The sequence below is a fragment of the Canis lupus genome, chromosome 4 (genome assembly GCF_048164855.1).
Source record: "Canis lupus baileyi chromosome 4, mCanLup2.hap1, whole genome shotgun sequence".
Lineage (NCBI taxonomy): Eukaryota > Metazoa > Chordata > Mammalia > Carnivora > Canidae > Canis > Canis lupus.
The window spans coordinates 15440005-15460559 of record NC_132841.1 but is presented as its reverse complement, the minus strand read 5'-3'; the positions used below and the strand labels follow the sequence as shown (position 1 = coordinate 15460559).

The 20555-nt window shown below is 40.5% G+C and overlaps 1 protein-coding gene across 6 annotated transcripts in view; it reads left to right on the top strand.

The window, feature by feature from the left end:
* The window catches only part of EGR2 (early growth response 2), a 104713-nt gene that overhangs the window by 69442 nt on the left and 14716 nt on the right, over positions 1–20555 (top strand). Inside the window, exon 1 of one of the 6 annotated variants that reach the window (XM_072823238.1) lies at positions 1859–2000. The exons of the other annotated variants lie outside the window; for them this stretch is intronic. The gene's annotated coding sequence lies outside the window, so the exon portion shown is untranslated. Of the gene's footprint in view, positions 1–1858; positions 2001–20555 lie in introns of those variants that run through there. 6 annotated transcript variants of the gene reach the window in all.

Here is a 20555-nt window from a genome sequence, read left to right as displayed (position 1 = left end):
GAGGGAGGAGTTAGTACAAAGGTTTGTGGGAATGTGCCAATCTGGTTTGAGAAGTAGCAGGGAGGCTAGAGTGAAGCAGAGTAAGTGGCAGGGGAATGGCGAGAGGTAGGAAGTAGGAGAAAGAAAGTCACGGGGGGTTTGGAAGGCTTTACTCTGAGTGATAACGGGAGCCATTGCAGGGTTTTGCACAAAGATGTGACAAAATTTTGCATATGTTTTAAAAGGATTACTTTGTTTTTATTTTCCATTATTTTATTTTACTTATTTTTAAAATTTAAATTCTGTTAGTGAACATACAGTGTAATATTGGTTTCTGGAATAGAATTCAGGGATTCATGGCTTATATACACCCAGTGCTCATCACAACAAGTGTCCTCTTCAACACCTATCACCAACCTGGCCCATCCCTCACCCACATCCCTCCATCAACCCTCAGTTTGTTCTCTATCATTAAGAGTCACTTATGTCTTGTTTCCCTTTCTCCTTTTTTCTTTTCCCCCTTCCCATATGTTTATCTGTTTTCTCTCTTAAATTCCATATATGAGTGAGATCATATAGTATTTGTCTTTCTCTGACTGAATTATTTCACTTAGTATAGTACTTTTTAGCTATCTAAGTCATTGCAAATGGCAAGATTTCATTCTTTTTGATGGCTGAGTAATATTCTATTATATATACTTATAATGGCATGTTCCTGATCCATTAATCAGTCCATGGACATTTGGGGTCTCCAAAGTTTGGCTATTGTTGATAATGCTGTTATATACATCGGGGTGCATATACTCCTTTGAATCTGTATTTCTGTATCCTTTGGGTAAATACCTAGTAGTGTAATTTCTAGATCATAGGGTAGCTCTATTTTTTTAAAAAGATTTTAAAAATTTATTTATTCATGATAGACAGAGAGAGGCAGAGACACAGGCAGAGGGAGAAGCAGGCTCCATGCACCGGGAGCCCGACGCGGGACTTGATCCCAGGACTCCAGGATCGCGCCCTGGGCCAAAGGCAGGTGCCAAACCGCTAAGCCACCCAAGGATCCCCGTAGCTCTATTTTTAAAAAAGATTTTATTTATTTATTTATTTATTTATTTATTTATTTATTTGAGAGAGAGTGAGCATGAGTGGGGGGAGGGACAGAGGGAGAGGGAGAAGCAGACTCCCCACTGAGCAGAGACGGCAGGTGGCAGGAGGGGGGGCTCGAACCCCAGGACCCTGAGATCATAACCTGAGCTGAAGGAAGACGCTGAACTGACTGAAACACCCAGACGCCCCTAGGGTGGTTCTATTTTTAATTTCTTGAGGAACTTCTATACTGTTCTCCAGAGTGGCTGCACCAGTTTGCATTCCTACCAACAGTGCAAGAGGGTTCCCTAAAGGGATTACTTTGATCTCAGTGTTGTGAATGGACAATGTTCCAGACAAACCTAGGCTTCATGGCAAATTCAGTCAGGTGAAACCTCATAATAGGACACTTCTCCAAGAAGATTCATAAAATACCACATTCAAAAAAAGCGTTAGGATTCTACTTCCAGAATGTCACTCTGGGTGTGCTGCTATGAGCTTGATTGACTAGCTGTTGTATCCACATTTGTAATGGACAAGAACTTTCCTCCAGGCTCTGTTAGAGTTCATGTTCTTTTTCATCCAGTATATTGAAATTTTAAAAGGTACCATCTTATGCAAAATCCTATGCTAGTCAGAAAGCATGAAAGTCAAGGATACAAAGGTGGACAAGATGTGGTCTCTGTCTTCTCTTCTAATTCCCAAAGAGAAAATTTAGAACCTTGATCTCAAGGTGCTATGTCTCTCTGAAATATGTCAGGTGCTTACTTCTTTTTTCTAAAATATTCTATTTATTTATTAGAGAACGAGAGAGAGGAGGAGGAGCAAAGGGAGAGGGACAAGCAGATTGTGCTCAGTGCGGAGCCGATGTGTGGACCCTGAGATCATGACCTGAACTGAAATCAAGAGTTGGAAACTTAACCAACTGAGCCACTCAGGTGCCCCAGATGCTTACTTCTTTTCTTGAAATAATCAATGGGTTTTTTGTTGTTGTTGTTGAGGATCTTTGCTAGGAATAATGTTCTGTTTTTCTGATCCCTGTATGATGAGCCAATGAATTCTAGTTCTAAATTGTGCTAGATTTCTATAAAGTGCTGGATTCCCAAACCATCATTCTCTAAGAGAGCTGTACGGCTGTAAGGGACAGGGTAAAAAATGGTGGTATCTAACCAGAAAATTTCAGTTTCTTAATTCATTATCTTTAGACCTAAAGAGCAAAGTCAAATCTGAGAGTGATATATAGTACTGGGAGCATTCAAAAGACGCAGCTGGGAATGTGGAGAGCTAAGAATTTTTGTGGGGTTGGTATAACCCACCTTAAAAGAAAGAGAAACAGATGGCATATTAATTTGCTAGGCCTGCCATAACAAAGTACCAGAGATTGGGTGGTTAAAACAAGAGAAATGTATTTTCTCACAGTTCTGGAGCCTAGAAGTGCAAGATCGAGGTTGATGGGTTTCACTTCCACAGTTATCTTCTCCCTGTATCCTTCTGGCCTTTCTTCTATGCATACCAATGTCTCTCTGTGTCCAAATGTCCTCTTCTCAAAAGGACACGAGCTAGGTTGGATTGGGGCATATCCTAATGGCTTCTTTTTAACTTAATCACCTCTATCTGCAAATACAGCCACATTCTGAGGGACTGGGAGTGAGGACTTCAACATATGAATTTTGAGGGGTGGGTTTAAAGACACAATTCAGCTCATAATAGGTGGGATAGTCTTGTTTTTCAGTCTAAGACTGATAATCTGGGGATCCCTGGGTGGCGCAGCGGTTTAGCCCCTGCCTTTGGCCCAGGGCGTGATCCTGGAGACCCGGGATCGAGTCCCACGTCGGGTTCCCGGTGCATGGAGCCTGCTTCTCCCTCTGCCTATGTCTCTGCCTCTCTCTATCTCTCTCTCTCTCTATCATAAATAAATAAAAATAAAAAATTTAAGACTGATAATCTGGGGACACTTAGGCCCTTCTGCAAGGGAAGTATATATGCTTTGGAGTTGACTTTCAAAAATATGAAACCCACTATAGGCAGGACCCAGGTCTGAGTTAGGCTTCTAAGAGAAAGAGTGACATTGTGTACCATTTCATTCAAACCCTGTGGGTGCAGAGTGTGCCTATAGCATTCACTTCCATGGGAAACTGAACCAACTGGGGCCTTAGTGGGTTCTCTAATGAACAGACTCAACAAACAAAGGGAAGTAAGAAAACTGATTGAAGGACAGATGGTTCTCTAGTCAGCGTATGGTACATTCTGAAAAGGTCTCACTTGGTAAGCATTTAGTTCTTATTTTCTCATGATGATTCTGAGATGAACTCAGAAACCAGGCAAGAAAAGAAGACATTCCTGATTAGATGCCCTGTGGTTGGTGGTGTGTAGGAATCCTGATTTAGAGTTTGAGTGTGGTCTGACAGACCAGGGCTGCGGGAGGGGCATGGATCTGTGCTTAGACTTCCACACTCCCACTCTTTTGTCATTAAGCTGGCTGGACATATTCTTGTGAATATGAGGTAAACACTCTGTCATTCTTTGACCTCAATTCACTCTGCAAGTTGTAAATATCTCTTAAGTCATAGAATCCTCAGTTTGGAGTTCCTTCCAGAGTCATCAGATTATTATATTAAACAGAGATGATGAGTAAGTTATCTGAAGAAGGCTGGTGGTCCAAATGTCTCTACATTACCTTGGTGGATCTGTCCGAATCCAGGGTTTGGTCTCTAGACCTTAAGGTATCAAAGACATGTAATTTGTCATCATATTGAAAGACAGATGATTTGTTTTAGAGGAAACAGTTGCCAATAATTGAATCAATGCAACTTGTGCATAGATCTAGCAAAAAAATACAACTATTAGGAGGACTAGACACTCCTGTCTTCTGAAAAGTCCATTTGGTTTCTGTAACCTCCATGGGAAACTATGTTATAATTGGAAGGTTGCTTGGTGAGTCAGAGACCTAAACAAAAGGAGTTACTTATATGATTCAAATGTTTAAATGCAGGGATGAAAGATAGATTTCATTTCATGAGCAACTCTTATTGATTGTTAAGGGCTGTCTGGAGTGTTGAGAATTATGAGGCCACTTTTAGACCTGGTGGGAAAGCAACAGTTGATTAGCGATGTCTGCCATGGACACAGGATCAGGAGTAAGTGACATGTATGCTCTACTGAGCCATCCCTAGGGTAAAGCCATCACAGATAGCCTTCTAAATTCATAGACACACAGACACATGCACACACAGACACACACATCACTAGGACTAGGGGCTCAGGAACCTGCACAGTGCTTGGCTGGCAACCACTGACATCCATTTTCAGTGCTTCCATGAGTCATGGGTCTTTCTGACTAACCCATCCTTCCTGTGGATATGTTCAGTCAGGTCAGAGGTAAGTGCTTCAGGTCTGAAAGCAAGCCAGTGTCTTTGAGATGACTGCCTAATCATTTCAGGCTGACTTATCTTTTCACTCCCAGAGGATTATCTTATTGATCAGATTTGGACACCTCTCTACAGCCCCTGTATGAGGAGAAGAATAATCTTCTTTAGCAATTTTCATACTTTAGGTGAAGTCTTTTTTTGTTCCCCCAAACTAAATCTTATCTGTAACTGGGTTATATCCAACAAATAAGAGCAGCCGGGGACCCAAACCAAAGAACCGAAAGGTTTCGTGATTTCCCAAATGCTATTCACCGTTTGGGCAATCACGGGTGAGCCTCCGGAAGTCTCAATCGTCACTGTTTGGCAGATACCATTTTTCTGTGTGTAGAAGCCTGGAAACATGGAGTTTTATTTGAAAACCACTTATCTAGGTTAATTTCTTCAGTCCAGAGATGAGAGAATGCAGGCATTGGAAAGTAAAATGGCTTACTCAGGATCGTACACAACAGATGAGGCCATACTGCCCTGAGGATCTCCCATCTCCCATCTGGTGTTCTTTCCACAAGCCCAATACTTATGGGTCTAGGGAAGATTCTGTCAATATTCCAGTGGCCCAGCCTCCTCTGAATTGTATATCTTCAAGGTGAGGAGTCGCTGCAGGCCTACCTGAGGGGACAGGCTGAGGACCCCATAGAGAAATATGTCTGCCTTGTCTCTCTTCCATTTCACAAGTGAAACCTGACAGCATAGATTAGAAAAATAATAAAAGGCCATCTCATCTGTGTTCCTTATTTATTACACATTATCCAGGTATCTGGTTGCAAAACCTGCACTCCTACTCCTCTCTCATTGTTAACAACGTTTGAAGCAGAACACACTGACCTGCTTCATCAGATAACATCGGCATTTCAGTGAGTGCTCCCTTTCCAGGTGACTTCCACCCTCCCTCTTGGTTGTCCTCTCCTCACTCCCCCCCAAAATTCAGTAGGGAGGAGGGCACTTCAATTAACAGCAAAGCATGCCTCCTTTACTTGATAAGTCTGCTTCCATATGGAGTCAGAGAAAAAAAAAAAGGAAAAGTTGCACCCCTTTAAAAGAAAATAGATAGACTACCCAGTAGGGTCAGACAATGGAGTCTGGAAGAATGTGACCCAGTTAACCAAGGGGGTGGATACCTCAGTCCTCCTTCTCTGGTCCTGCTCACTGTCCCCTCCCCAGCCTGTGGAGGACACTATGCTTAGATGAGAAATCAACTCTTCTTTAGTCTTTGTCAGAGAGAAAGGGACAGCGAGAGAGGAGGAATGTAAGAAGGAAAGGGCTAAGGAGAAGAGAAGAGAAGGGACAGGAAAAGAAGAAGCTGAGGGGGAGAGAACAGGAAGAGGGATGGAGATGAGTGTCAGAAAAAGAGGGGAAGAGCCAGAAAGTGAAACAAGAAGGAGAAAAGGAGAAAAAGATGGAAGAGGAGGAGAGGGAGCTTTGGTTTTATAGTATAGACAGTAAAAACCAAGTCAAGTGGTCCCAGCCTGCGCCACCTCTTGGAGACTCAAGACTGGACACCAGGGGAGAGGGGCGAACCTCCCCACCTACTCTGAATCACCCTGAGCAAGTCTCCTCTCCTCTCTGAGTCTCAGTTTCCTCAACATGCAGTGAAAAGGGTACGTGCAAGGCCCTGAGCGTCTCTACATCCATCCCCACCAACCACAACCATTGCCCTGGGGCAGTGTTGGGTCTGTGCTGAGGAGACACCAAGAGAACAGAGCCCTTTGTGGCCAGCCGGGGACCGACAACTTGAAAGGCAATGGGGGCAGAAGAATTGAAGCATTTTTGTTGTGGAGGAAAGCGTGGGCTGCAGGCAGGGAGCCAGCAACCACTGACATCACCATAATACTTGGAACGGGGCCTCTGAGAGGTGGGTGGGAGCCTCAGGGAGTAGGCAGAGTTACCTGGTGAAGGGATGGAGGGCCTGAGTCTGGCCCAAGAGCAGCAAGGACACTGGAGAGAAGCCTGGGGGCTCTCAAGGTTTCAGGAGACCGGCGACCGTGAATCCAAAGATAGGAGGAAGGTGAATAGCATTTGGGAAATCACGTAACCTTTCAGTTCTTTGGTTTGAGTCTTGGACCAGAAGATGGAAGGGGAAGATGAGCATGATCACCTCAAGGCAAAAATCCATTCATCTTTATTTCTGGGCCTTAAGTTGGAAACTCTCGATGCAGCAATGTTGACGTTCACTTTCTCTCTTGGGCCCCCAGAGCCTGCCCAACAGGGAATGGAACTGGAGGCCACCTCTGTGATAGGGCATAGGGGTGCCAGGACTTCCTTTTTTGCTCTCAGATGTGGCTACTGCTAAAATGCCACCATGCTTATACTCTCCACTATTATCAAGCCCCCTTTTGGATTAAGCATTGCCCTCTTCCCACAGACCTCTTATAAAAGTATTTCCTTCCTCCTCAGGGATTTGCAAGTATTGACACCTTAGTACAAGCTTAACAACTCTATGGTTCATGCCCCACCATTCCCCACCAGGGTTAGAATGTTAGGAGAGAGTTGTTCAGGGTACTAGTGAGTGAGGTGCTGGAATAAAGGGAAGGCAGACCAGGAGCTCATTCCTTTGCCCTGAGGAAGCTGTTTATGGGATACCAGGAGATGCCTTACTCTTCAGGATAGCCTTTGCAAAGTCCTTAAAAGTCCACACCCCTCTTCTGCAACCTCCTTGGTGATGGGAACCTCATTACCTCATGAGACAGCTCATTTCATTGTTGAATGACCTAAGTGGTTAGAAAGTGGTCAGCTCACACTAGGTTGAAATCTCTCTGCTTGACAAGTCCACCCATTAGTGCTGGTTCACAGAGCATGTCTGCTTCCTCTTCCCCTGTGTCAGCCTTTCAAGTTGTTTAAGATGGCTATCATGCGTTCCTGGGTTTTCTCTTCTCTAAGCTAAATATATCAGTTTTTGACTCTGCCTCATGTGACAAGGCATTAGAGCCTTCATCATTTTGAGTAACCCCCAGGTTGTCAGTGACTGTTTTATGACCAGTGCTCCAGAGTGAAAAATATGTAGTCTGACTTTCACAAGCCTATGGGATAGATGCTTATTGAATTGAGTTCATTATTTGATTCTGTGATCTGGAAATTATCCTTCTATTTATGGAACCAAAGACTTGGTTTTTCAAAGATGCTGCTTCACTTTGCCTTGTGTTAAGCTCATAGTCAGCTCAGACCCTTAGACTGCCTGTACATAAGTTACTACCCATCCCATATTCAACTGATAGGACTTTGTAAAACTGGTTACCACTGTTGCTAAACAGGAATGAGCATTGACTATCCCATTCTGTATGTGGTTCTGTGCCAGGCACAGGACAAGACAGATAAGGTATTTGGGGAATTATATTTGAAATTTATTTATTCAACACTTACCTATTGTTAGTACTGACTTTATAGTGGACAATTTGTCAGCATCAAAATTTTACATGTTCTTAGCATTTGTCCAACATTCTATCCTTATTTTCCAGACCAGATTGTTCATATAATGAACATAAAGATATTTATAGAAGGATGTTAATTGCAGCATTTTAGTTATGAAAAAAACAAGCAAATTAATTTCAAAGAGAAATGATAAATATAGTATAGTACCTGCAGAAATGGGATATCATGAATCCATTAAAGTGAATGAGTTAGATCTGTCTGTAACAACACAGGAAGATCTTCAAGATATACTGTAGAGTGAAAAATGCAAGTCATAGCAGAGTGGATACACTGTAGTCTCATTTATGTTTTAACAAACTAAAGCATATTTAGAAAGTATATATATATGTATTAAATATAATTAAGAGTGAAATATATACAGTTAACTATTAATGCAAGTTTCTTATTAGCAGGAGTTAGAAAGAGGAGGATAGGCATAGGTGGTATTTGGATTTTTGCAAGCATGTATTCATTTATGACTTGTGTGATTTTGTTTAAAAGTTTTCTAGAAGACAGAGGAAATATATCTCAAGCAGATATTAGGGAAGACAAAGAATTCAAAACTGGAGGTGTTATCTCCTTCCCTCAAAACAAGATAAAATCCAGTAGGAGGGATAAGGCAATATACGGATAGTGACAGGATGATGCCATAGAAGGTGTTGAGGAATCCAGATGAAGGAGAGATTCCCTCTGCCTGGAGAGAGGAGAAACGGCCGAGAGGTGGAGCCCAGCGGATGGCAGGATTGTGATAGGGGATAGCACTGAGGGGCTTTTGTAGGAAGGTAAGAAAGGCTGTACCGTCTTTGGATAGGATGTTCAGTCTAGTGTGTTGGAAGTGTAGGGTTTGTTCGAGTCACAGTCAGCAAAAAGTCTAGAAGGGTAAGTTGGGTTAGAGCTCCAATAGCCTTTGATGTGCTTCCTTTGGTAACCTATGGGAAATACCCCTGGGTGATGCCTTAAGTAGATTAATGCAACTATGATAAGGTCAGAAGGTTGAAGGACAATGAGACTGGAGGCCCTAGAGCGACCATTTAGGAAACTATTGCTAGATATCAACATTTTTCCATGCTCTATTCAAAGTTATTAGTGTTTCCCTCATCTACCTCCCTAAATAAGTTCAGTGGCTAAGCAATCTTGGAAAATTTGCCCATTAAATCTTTTCTTGAAGGTCTGCAATACCCTTAACATATTATAGGTCCTGAAAAGTCCTGCAATAAAAATTTATTTAATTTTTATTAACCCCAAATTTCTCAAATTTATTTGATCTCAGATTTGGTTTGTAGCCTGTATTTTTCACAATGGCATTCTGAACAGCAGCAAGCTCTTTGGAAATCTACTTACAGCAAAATTATAAAAGTCCAAATGGGGGTGGCAGCAGAACAATGGGGAAAACAGGAAGTCTGCAACCATCCTGGAGAAGGAAGTTTTGAAAGGGTTTGCCATGTTGTTTGTATATCTCGAGAGAGTGAGAGAGAGAAAGAGAGAGAGAGAGATGTGTCAAAGGCTAAGACTTCCTTACTTCTGCTATATGTCTTCATACCAAAAATTGCAAGCATCAGATCTAATCCTCTGAGTAGTTGGTCACACACACTGAGGCCATTCCTATTTAGTGGCCCAGCATAAATTGCTAGCCTGAGAAAAAAATCAGTTCCCCCCCATGTCACACTCCTCATGAAAATATTCAACTTAAAATGGGATGTAACATAAGCGACAGAGTGAAAAGACAACCCATAAAGTGGGAGAACATTATTGCAAACAATATATCTGACAAGCAATTAATACCTAGAATATACAAAGAATGCCTACAATTCAACATACACACACAAAAAAATGAATAAAGGACTAAAATATATTTTTTTCTGAAGAAGAAATGTGACCAATGACCAATAAGCACATGAAAAGATGCTCAACATCATTAATCATTAGGGAAATGCAAATGAAAACCACAGGACATAAGCCTCACACCCATCATGATGACTATTATCAAGAAACCAAAAATAAAAAGTGTTGGTGAATATGTGAAGAAATTGGAAGCCTTGTGCACTGTTGATGGGAATGTAAAAAGGGATAGCCACTCTGGAAAATGATATGGAAGTTCCTCAAAAAATTAAACATGGAACTACTATATATATATATATATATATATATATATATATATATATATTCCAATAACTCTACTTTTGGACACATACCCCAAAGAATTGAAAGTGGGGATTCAGATATTTGAACATCAATGTTCATAACAACATGATTCACAATATCCAAGAGGTAGACACAAACACTTGGGTTATAAATGGATAAACGATGTGGTATACACATACAATGGAATATTATTCAGCCTTAAAAAGGAAGGAAATTCTGACACAAGCTACAACATGGGTAAAGACATCAGAAGACTTTGGGCTAAGTGAAATAAGCCAGTCATAAAAAGACAAATAGTATATGAGGTGCCACTTACATGAGGTCCCTACAGTAGTCAAATTCATTGAGACAGGAAGTAGAATGGTGGTTGCCAGGGGTTGGAGGAAAGGGAACAGGGAGTTATTGTTTAATGGATTCAGAGTTTAAAGAAGTTGCAAAAAAATAGAAAGTCTGGAGTTGGCTAGTGGTGCTGGTTGCACAACAATGTCAATGTACTCAATATCACTAAATTGTAGTGATACGATGGTTATCACTACAATGGTTATGATGGTTAATTTATATTATGTATTTATTTTACCATAATTAGAAAACCCCAGCAGGATACAGCATTTTAGTTCCTGTAGTCAGAAAGATGCTAAATCTCTTCAACTGACAGTTTTATGTTTTCTACAGGTTACTGTCATTGTACAAGTGGTCTGGAGCTCTAAAACCTGCATATACAAAACATTATCACCTGTAGAAAATTTAGAAACTACAAATGCAACACATTATCCACTGTAGAACATAAGGAAAATACAAAAGTAAAAAAAGAAAATAACATCACCCACCTCCTATCTGGAGATAACTAATCAAGTTATCTGGAGTAGCATTTTGGTGGATTTCCTTTAAGTCTTTTTTTTTCTGGAGTATCTCTGCAAATTCTCAACCTACCCTCTCTCTCTCTTGCTCTTGCTCAGAGAACTAGGGGCATGACAACCATTGCATAAGATAGCTACTTTTGGCAGGTCTTAGTCCAATCTGTGGCCAAGGTAGCTTGTTATGTCAGCATCGAATAAGAGATTGCTTCTTTCATGAGGTGGCTATATGGAGCCCTTACTGATCATCTGAACAGTGCCCTGGCCAGTCTAATATATAAACATAATGGGATTTAGAAGGGATTTGTCATACCAGGAATTAATTAGACTACTGGTTCCCAAGGCACTCTGGAACTTCCTGTCTTAGTGCTCGTTAAACTTTATTGTAATGAGTGGCTTGATGTCTATTTTCCACTAGAATATAATGTAGGATCTTTGTTCCCTGTTGTAGCCTATTGTTGACAAGTATCTGGATCATAGAAGTGCTCAATAAATATTGGTTGAATGAATGAATTAATGGATGCTCATAATGACATTCACTTTTGTAGAAAAATAAAGGGGAAGCTGCATAGAGTATTATTCAAGAGCATTGCTTCTGAATTCAGATGACTCACATTTGAATCCAACGTGTGTGATGTTGAGCAGATTGCTTAAAGTCTGGAAGCTTTTTCTCATCTGTAAAATGGGGATAAAATTGTACAGTTAGTGTGAGAATTGATTGATATAATCCATTATAAATCATTTAGAATAAAACTGCAACATAGTAACCACTGAATAAATATCACTTACCATCACATTTAGCTTTCAGTTTGATTGTTTCAAGAGCATTTCCTATGTTATTAAATATTGCTAAAACAACATGTTTTTAGTGGGTATGTACTATTATATATTGCAAATTTACCATAATTTATGGACATTTACATCATTTAGATTCTGTTTTAAATAATTCTTGGGTGAGCATTCTTGTAATTGAGTAGTCAGGAGCAGACTTAGTACCAGAGTGCTTGGGTTCATATACTGACTCCTCTCTTACAAGCTCTGTGATCTTGGATAACTAATATCTCTGTGCCTTAGTTTCTTCTTGGTGAGGTGGGGACAATAAAAATTCATGGGAATTTTGGGAGAGATTAAGTAAGCTAATATATGTAGGCTGCTTATAATGATGTCGGGTAAAATTAAATGCTTTATAGATGTTTGCTATTATATTTTTTTGCTCATCTTTTTTTTTTTTTTTGAGAGAGAGAGAGAGGGAGGAGAGAGATGGGGATAGGGGCAGAGGGAGAGAGAGAAAGAGAATCTCGAGCAGACCCCATGCTGAATGCAGAACCTGATGCAGGGCTCGAACTCACCACTCTGAGATCATGACTTAAGCCAAAATCAAGAGTTGGATGCATAACAGACTGAGCCATCCAACGTGATCCATTTATTGCTCATTTTTAACTTTCTTAAGTCTTTAGACAACTGAAAACTTTGTTGAATTTGCTAGGGAAAACAGCATCTTTCTACTTTTGTTCAACAGGATGAACACTTACTATATTCTAGATAGGAACCCCTAACCTAAGTATATCATTTTGTGTTGGAGAAGACAGAGCATCATTAACTGTTAGAGCTTGTGTTAACTGGTGACCCTTCAATAGTTTATTAACTGCTTTCAACTGAATATTTTAAAAATGCTTTTAGATCCCTGATTGTTTACAGTTTGAAAAGAGTAGCTAATATTAATTCCTAAATATGATCCTCCATTTCTATTTATCGTCTTATATCTTATAGAGTAATTTCTTGGTTGGGGGCAGCACCTGAGTGGTTTAGTGGTTGTGCATCTGCCTTTGGCTTAGGTCGTGATCCTGGGGTCCTGGGATGAAATCCCACATCAGGATCCCCACAGGGAGCCTGCTTCTCCCTCTGCCTATGTCTCTGCCTCTCTCTCTGTGTCTCTCCTGAATAAATAAATAAAATCTTTAAAAAAAATCCCCAAACCAAAAAACACCAATAATTTCCTGGTTGGATTCCTAAACAATGACACTTGATATGTAAATTTATATTTAATTTACTATGAATGCCACCCTAAAGCTATATTTTGCCTTGGATATTAGTAATGATGATTGTACATTTGTGTGATTTATAAGTCAATGACATTTATTTGTAAGGATGACTTACACATTTCTAAATAATAGGAATACTTTTTTTTTTTTAATAATAGGAATACTTGATTTAAAAAAAAAAAAAGACTGAAGAGCCCTGATCTAGGTTAAAGCTTAGATCCTTTAGGAAGGTGTGATAGGCCTGACCAGTCCTGCTTTAATTCTCATTTTACTTCATCATCAAGCCCCCACCCTTCACCCTCAGCACTGCCACCATCCCAAACCACCTGCAACCTGTCAGCTGGTGGCTTGGTTAAAGACCTTGTCTTAAGGCTGTTCAGTCTTCACACATTTCTTTCTTTCTGTTTTTTTTTTTTCTCACACATTTCTTTAAGCCATAACCTCAGTCAACAATTTTTTTTAATGTACATGATATAAAATGGTAGTGAAAGGCTTGCCTCCGCCCTTGTTCTGAAGCACTGAGCTGTTCCGTTCTGTTCCCGTTCCCCAGATTTAATCCTGTTTATTTCCAGAAGCTGAACTTCAGCAGCCATTTCACTGTGTTGGCCAGAAAGCCCAATATATTTAGTCTTATGATTTATTTTTATTTCTGCAAAATGATACAAGTTTCTGTTTTGCAGTAGTAATATAAAGTTCTCTTTTAAAATATATCTATTTGTGAAAATAAATCATATAAAAGTACAAAATGAATAATAGTGCAGAATGCAATAAAAATGGCTGAGGTTTGAGAGATCCAACACTGTAGCATGCTGAGATTCCATAACTGAAATGTTACTGGCAAAATGGGGACTAGAAGCTGGGTCTTCTAATGGTCCAGGTCCTTACACTGGGCTTTTTTTGGCAGATAAATTTTCCTGTGTAGCTAATGAATGTCTGTCATTGTTTGGCAGCAGGACATAGGTGTAGAGTGATGCCATGTCCAGTGATCACATGTCCAGTAATGCTGAAGTAGAGAACATGGAAGCAGTTGGTTTGAGGGACACGAAAATTAGAGACCTTCCCTGAGGCCTGCTTGCAGTCTCCACCGCAGCTCACACTAGGTGAGGACAGCCACCCCACGTGGTGAGGGGGTCATGGTACTGATGCTTGGTGTTAAGGATGGGGAATCCTGGATCCCCTTCCTGGCACAACGTTTGAGTCTGAGGTTTGGGGATAAATGACTTGACTACTCCAGAGGTGACTCACTGCAATTTGGAAATTCTCAGCTGCAGTCCTCACTTTAAGAAAAATTATTATTATCATCTCTGACTAATAACTAGCAAAGTCAAAGTGAAAAATAACTCATTGGGGATGCAGAGAAAGTTCTTTTTTTAAATCTTTGTATTGAGCTGCCATGTATAATGCAAATGCAGAGAAATGTAGATAACAAATCTTAAAATATTAACTGGGTAATTATGCCAATTAACATTTAATTTTATCTATCTGATCACATTTTATCTATAATAGCATCATAGGTAACATTTATTGCTGTAGACTTTTGAAAGTTAATTAAAACCACTGAGACAGAACCAACAAAAGACCATTCTTTTTTTTTTTTAATTCACTGAAGTTTAAACAATCAATTTTCCATTTTGAAAATTTATTCCAAATGGAAACTGAGAACCAGGGCCAGAGACAGGTGTCTTTCCTTCCTGTCAACTGCCTTAGAATGAGACTCCTGTTGCCAAACTCCCCCTGGCTCTCACTGAGGTGAAGTCTACATAAAAGGCAGTGACTGAGTAGGGACTCTGTTCTTGAGTCCCCCACCTTCCTGGTTTCTGGCCTCTTGGCCTAATGCAAAGGGTCACCTTCTCCCCTGGAAGGAACGGGCTTTCCCCTGGCTCTCCATATTCAGCGGCTGCAGCTCAAGTGAGTTCTCAGTTCCTACTCCGTCCAGGAGCCCTGTAGAAGAACAAGCAGTGGCCGCACGCTAAAATGTGCCATCATGTCCCTCCTGGTTCATTTCTAGCAGGGTCTTTGGATCCCAGGGGAGCTGTCTGCACAGTGCGTGCTGACCAGAGCTGATCAACCGATAGGGGTTGCAACTGTGGAGAGTCCAGGGACCAGGGCATGGGAGAGAGTGGGGGAAAATCTGTCTTTAGGGGACTGCCATGTCCTGGGGGAGGTCCTCGGGACTGCCAGTCCTTTGCACGAGGCTAAAGTTTTGTGTTTTTTTTTTCTCTATCTATTATTCTATTATAAAACCAAGCCTGCAAAATTTGGGGCCCACCTTCTCCCCACACAGAGCCTCATTAACCACTTTTTGTGCACAGGTGTCCGTGCAGTAATTCTCAGAGCGTTCTGATGGGAAAAGAATGTGTAGCTGCTGCTAAATGCAGCCTCCTTAATTTTTGAGTGGGCTGCATGAAAACATATTTTTCCTTTCTTGACTGGGTTCAAGAATCTTTGCCCAGAAAACTAAAGATGATAAATACGTACCTAACTTATGTTTATGAGTCTGCAAATACGGTAGCCAAGCTTTTTATCAATCTTCAAGTTAAGTCCACAGGATCCATTAATTCTACCAATTGGCTGCTACAGCATATGTTTGGAATATGTTTCCTTTGTTTTTTATTATTTATTTATTATTATTTTTTAAATGTTTCAAGTTCTTATTTAAATTCTAGTTAGTTAACATATAGTGTAATATTAGTTTCAGGAGTAGAATTTAGTGATTCATCACTTACATGTAACAAACACCCAGTGCTCATCACAGCAGGTGCACTCTTTAATGCTCATCACCAATCTAGCCCATCCCCCCACCCACCTCCTTTCTAGAAACACTCTTTGTTCTCTGTAATTAAGGGTCTTTCTTATGGTTTGCAATTGACACATCTGATAAAGGGTTAGTATCCAAAATTTATAAAGAACTTATAAAACTCAATACCAGAAAACAAATAATCCAGCTAAGAAATGGGCAGAAGACATGAATAGACATTTTTCCAAAGAAGACATCCAGATGGCTAACAGACATATGAAACAATGCTCAACGTCACTCATCGTCAGGGAAATGCAAATTGAAACCACAATGAAATACCACCTCACACCTATTAGAATTGCTAAAATTAACAACACAGGAAGCAACAGACGTTGGTGAGGATGCAGAGAAAGGGGAACCCTCTTGCACTGTTGATGGGAATGCAAACTGGTGCAGCCACTGTGGAAAATAGTATCAAAGTTCCTCAGAAAGTTAAAAATAGAACTACCCTACAATCTGGCAATTGTACCACTAGGTATTTACCTAAAGGGTAAAAAATACTGATTCAAAGGGGCACAGGCACCCCGACGTTTACAGCAGAATTTTCAACAATAGTCAAATTATGGACAAAGCCCAAATGTCCATTTACAGATGGGCTTTGTCCATAATTTGACTATATATATATATATATATATATATATATATATATCAATGGAATATTATTCATTATTCATATATATTATATATATGCAATGGAATATTATTCAGCCATCAAAAAGAATGAAATCTTGCCATTTGCAATGATGTGGATGGAGCTAGAGTATATTGTGCTAAGTGAAGTCAGTCAGAGAAAGATAAATACCATATGATTTTACTCACATGTGGAATTTAAAAACAAAACTGATGAACATATGGGAAAGCAAAAAAGGAGAAAGAGAAGCAAACCATAAGAAAGACTCCTTTATCATTTATTAAGAATCAAACGATCAATTAATTTATTTACCAGTATTTATTGCTCATCTGTCACAGTCATGCCACTGTATTAGATGGAGGATAGAGAAGTGTACTGAGTTATGAAGGATATGGTTCTATGTAAACCTGAAAAAAAAATGAGTGACCTTCCTGCGTTTTGCTTTATCCAATCGCCACTACCATACCTGTGATTGTCTTCCCCTTCTTGGGACCCTGTACCAATATTTTTGAACATGTTTGATAATACTTACCATGTTCTTCATACATTCTATTTATTTGTGCCTTTTTCCTGGACTACAAGTTCCAAGAGACAGGGACTCTAATTCCTCTTTTATTCTCTGTAACCTCTGGCACAGGACTTAACATACCCCAGGTCTCAAAACACTTAGCAGATGATTTCATCAGCAGTGTCCTCTTTCCTCAATTTTGACAGATGACATTTGTTTAACTGTTAAGTATAATTTACACCTGACATTCTTGATTCTTTTGGAACATGACAATGAAAAAATCAACTTCTTTCTTTGAACGTCCATTTTCTCTTTACATCATTTATTGGTTATTTTTGTGTGTGTATTTTAAATAACTAGGTCCCAATGAAGCCAACTTATTCTTGATTTTTTAAAAAAATTATATAAACTGTAATTTCATTTCTATAGCCCAAATTAAAATACATCACTGAAATTAAAGTAAGCCCACGGGAGTGCCATTAGCGTATTCAAAACCAAATGTTAATAATAATGGTATTTACTAACTGAAATTTAACAGTATTCAATCAAAAAATAACATGCAGCCCTCACTGCTTACACCAAAGAATATGAGTTACTTTAAGTTCCTGTACTCTGATTAGATAGAAAAATCATTTTTCTTCCTCCTGTCTCCTTTTCATTATATCTATATCATTTGAAGCAAAACATCCATTTGAAAGAATTAATGGAATCCTGGGGTCTTACCTGAAGTTTGAAAAAGAATAAATCACCTTTATGTATAAAAGTGAAAAGAGATGCCAGGTATTTACAGACTCAGTCTACCTTCTAAGCATAATCCAAGTATACATCTGAAAATTGATTTGCTCCATCCGCTTGCAAATGCCTTGGCACAAGCAAGGCAACAGGATTCAATCAAAACAATTTCACAAAGAACATTTTATATAAGAATTATCTATTCTCTTCATAGGAAAAAACAGACTCTAGTTTTTCCTTTGTAGAGGAGGGGAGGCCTCTTCTACAGACCTAATATGGTTTGCTTTATCATGACTTGAAATGCTGCCTTATGTAGAAAAGCACAACCCAGTTTAGGATGATGTTGAGCCTGCAGCCCTTGCGTTCCTCCCAGATCCTCAGGGTCGGTAACAGTAGACTGCCAAAGCTGCATGGGGCCTTGGATACTATGCAGACTAATACTTCTAGGCAGCTGGGACCCATGGGGGGAAAGGGACCATACTAAGGCAGTGGATCCCAAACCTGGCTGATCACTAGTCTTTCATTTCATTCATTCAGCAAATGCTTACTTCACACTCTCTGCTAGCACTACTCTTGGTGTTGAGCATACAGTGGTGGTTGTGACAGCTATGGCTCTTACCATTGTATCTGCCCAGCACTAAGAACACCACACAGTGATGGACAGGAGATGAATGACCAGGGAAGAGTGGGGAGGTCTGGGAAGGAAAGGCTTGTGCTGAGATGTGAAGGAAATATCCATTCGGGCTGTTGAAACAGAATACCATAAACTGGGTAGTTGAAAAACAAAAACAAAAGTAATTTATTTCTCACAGTTCTGGAGCCTTGGAAGTCCATGATCAAGGCACCAGCAGATTTTTGTGTCTGGTAAGAATCCACTTTCTAGTTCACAGTTAACTATCTTTTCACTGTAGGACCCGGGAGCTCTCTGCGAACTCTTATAAGGGCACTAATCTCAATCATGAGGGGCCTACCCTCATAACCTAATCACCCCAAAGGCCCCACCTCTAAATCTCTAAATACCATCACACTGGTGAATAGATTTCAACATACAAATTTTAGGGGTACACGACATTTGGTCTCTAGGACTAGATGTGGGATGATCAAAGAGATGGGGCAGGAGCCATTCCAGACAAGGGGAGTGGTGAGAACACAGGCTCTGAAATGGAAAGGGGTTGGGATGTTTAAGAGGTGGCCCAGCATGGTGAGCATGGGGAAAGAGGAAAGAGCTGTGACTGAAGGGGTAGGACAAGACCGGAACATGTAAAGATTTATAGGTCATGGAAAGGAGCATGGGCTTTTAAAACTGGTAACAGGCTGTCAGCTCATCATCAAATTTAACTTTTTAAGAGGGCATTTTCTTTGTTGTTTTTATTGTTTTAACATAGGTTACTGGGGCTAGGCTTCTGATGACTCAGATGTGAAGCTGGACCAACACAGTTATTGGCCAGTTCCTGAGGCTTCAAGTCAACTACTCCTACTGTATTTTTTTTTAAAGATTTTATTTATTTATTTGACAGAGAGAGAGAGACAAAGAGACAGAGCACCAGTAGGGGGCAGGGGCAGAAGGAGAGGGAGAAGCAGGATCCCTGCTGAGCAGAAAGCCTGCCGTGGTGGTGCTCAATCCCAGGACCCGGAGTCGAAGCAAAGGCAGATATTTAACAGACTGAGCCAACCAGGCATCCCTCCTTCCACTGTATTAATGAACCTCTTGCCACCCTCTAGACAAACATGAAAGGGTGGGAAGTGTTACCCATTAGCCAAGGTAAAATTGGCCAAATTTTAGCCACAAACACAACAAATTTCACCTAAAATACTATATGATCATATTTGAGCAGACTGTAGCTTAGGCTAGCTAAATTCAGAAAAAAATGAAATCATCAAGGCCTTTGTCCATGAAGTTGATGAATTTGACCACTCCTCCTGGTCAGGCTGGTCACCCCAGTAGAGTAGACCCAACCACACTTAAGCCACCCCACACAGATGAGTATCTCTTCTGGTTGCACCACAGGCTGATAACCTAGAGGGTGGTAAGCAATGAGTCAGTGCCAACTTCAGAGAAATGGGACAAATGAGGACTACATGGGATGGTCCTGGGGCTGGTGGCCCAAAGTTGCTTTCAGTGACCTAGTGGGCTAGGATCTGGCTGGTCATCAGTTGTTGTTGCTTAGCTTTATGCTATCAGCCTCCCTCATTGGGGGTAAAATGACATGGGGGTATAGAACAGGGTCAGCGCACACCTGGGGAAGGAAACACATGACCTAAATGTTAACTGGCCACCAGCCATCAAGGTGTTGTAGGGATTTCACAAGCATTCAAGGGCCTGGGCCTTCTCAACTAGTAGTTGAGGCTCACATTAGACAGAACTTCAACATCAGCACCAGGAGACCTGACTGGGAATGCCAGCTCCACCTCCTCAATAGCTGTGTGAACTTAGGTGAGGGCCTTGGCCTCTCTGGGTCTCATTTGGCTTCTATGGGCAGTGGGAAAGGTGAACGTGGCCTTGCCAACATCACATGGTTGTATTTCAAGTCCCAAGGGAAGTAATGTGTGTGAAAGGGATTTGGGAAGGATAGAGAGCCACATAAAATGTCTGATGAGGCTTTACAAGCTCTGGGAAGTGTGGGAAATCAGGAAGTTCATCAAAGAGTTGATATGGATGCTGAAAGGATCAAAAGGAAAACTTCAGAGGACAGGCTATAGGAACGGAGATTTGTCCATGTTACACAGGAGAGGTCGAGGGCTGTATCCAGCCTGGGACTGGTTCTTACTCAGAACATCATGACTAACTTCTTTCATGTCTCCTGAAGAGAAAACAAAATAAAATACATAATAAAAAAAAGTGTTTTCTATCTCTGAAGAATGGATGTCTTGCAAGCATGTTAAATACCAGGATGTGTTACTAAAGCAAGTTTGGTATTTTGCTCTAATGGCCTTATAGGAGACTTGAGTGTAGGGGA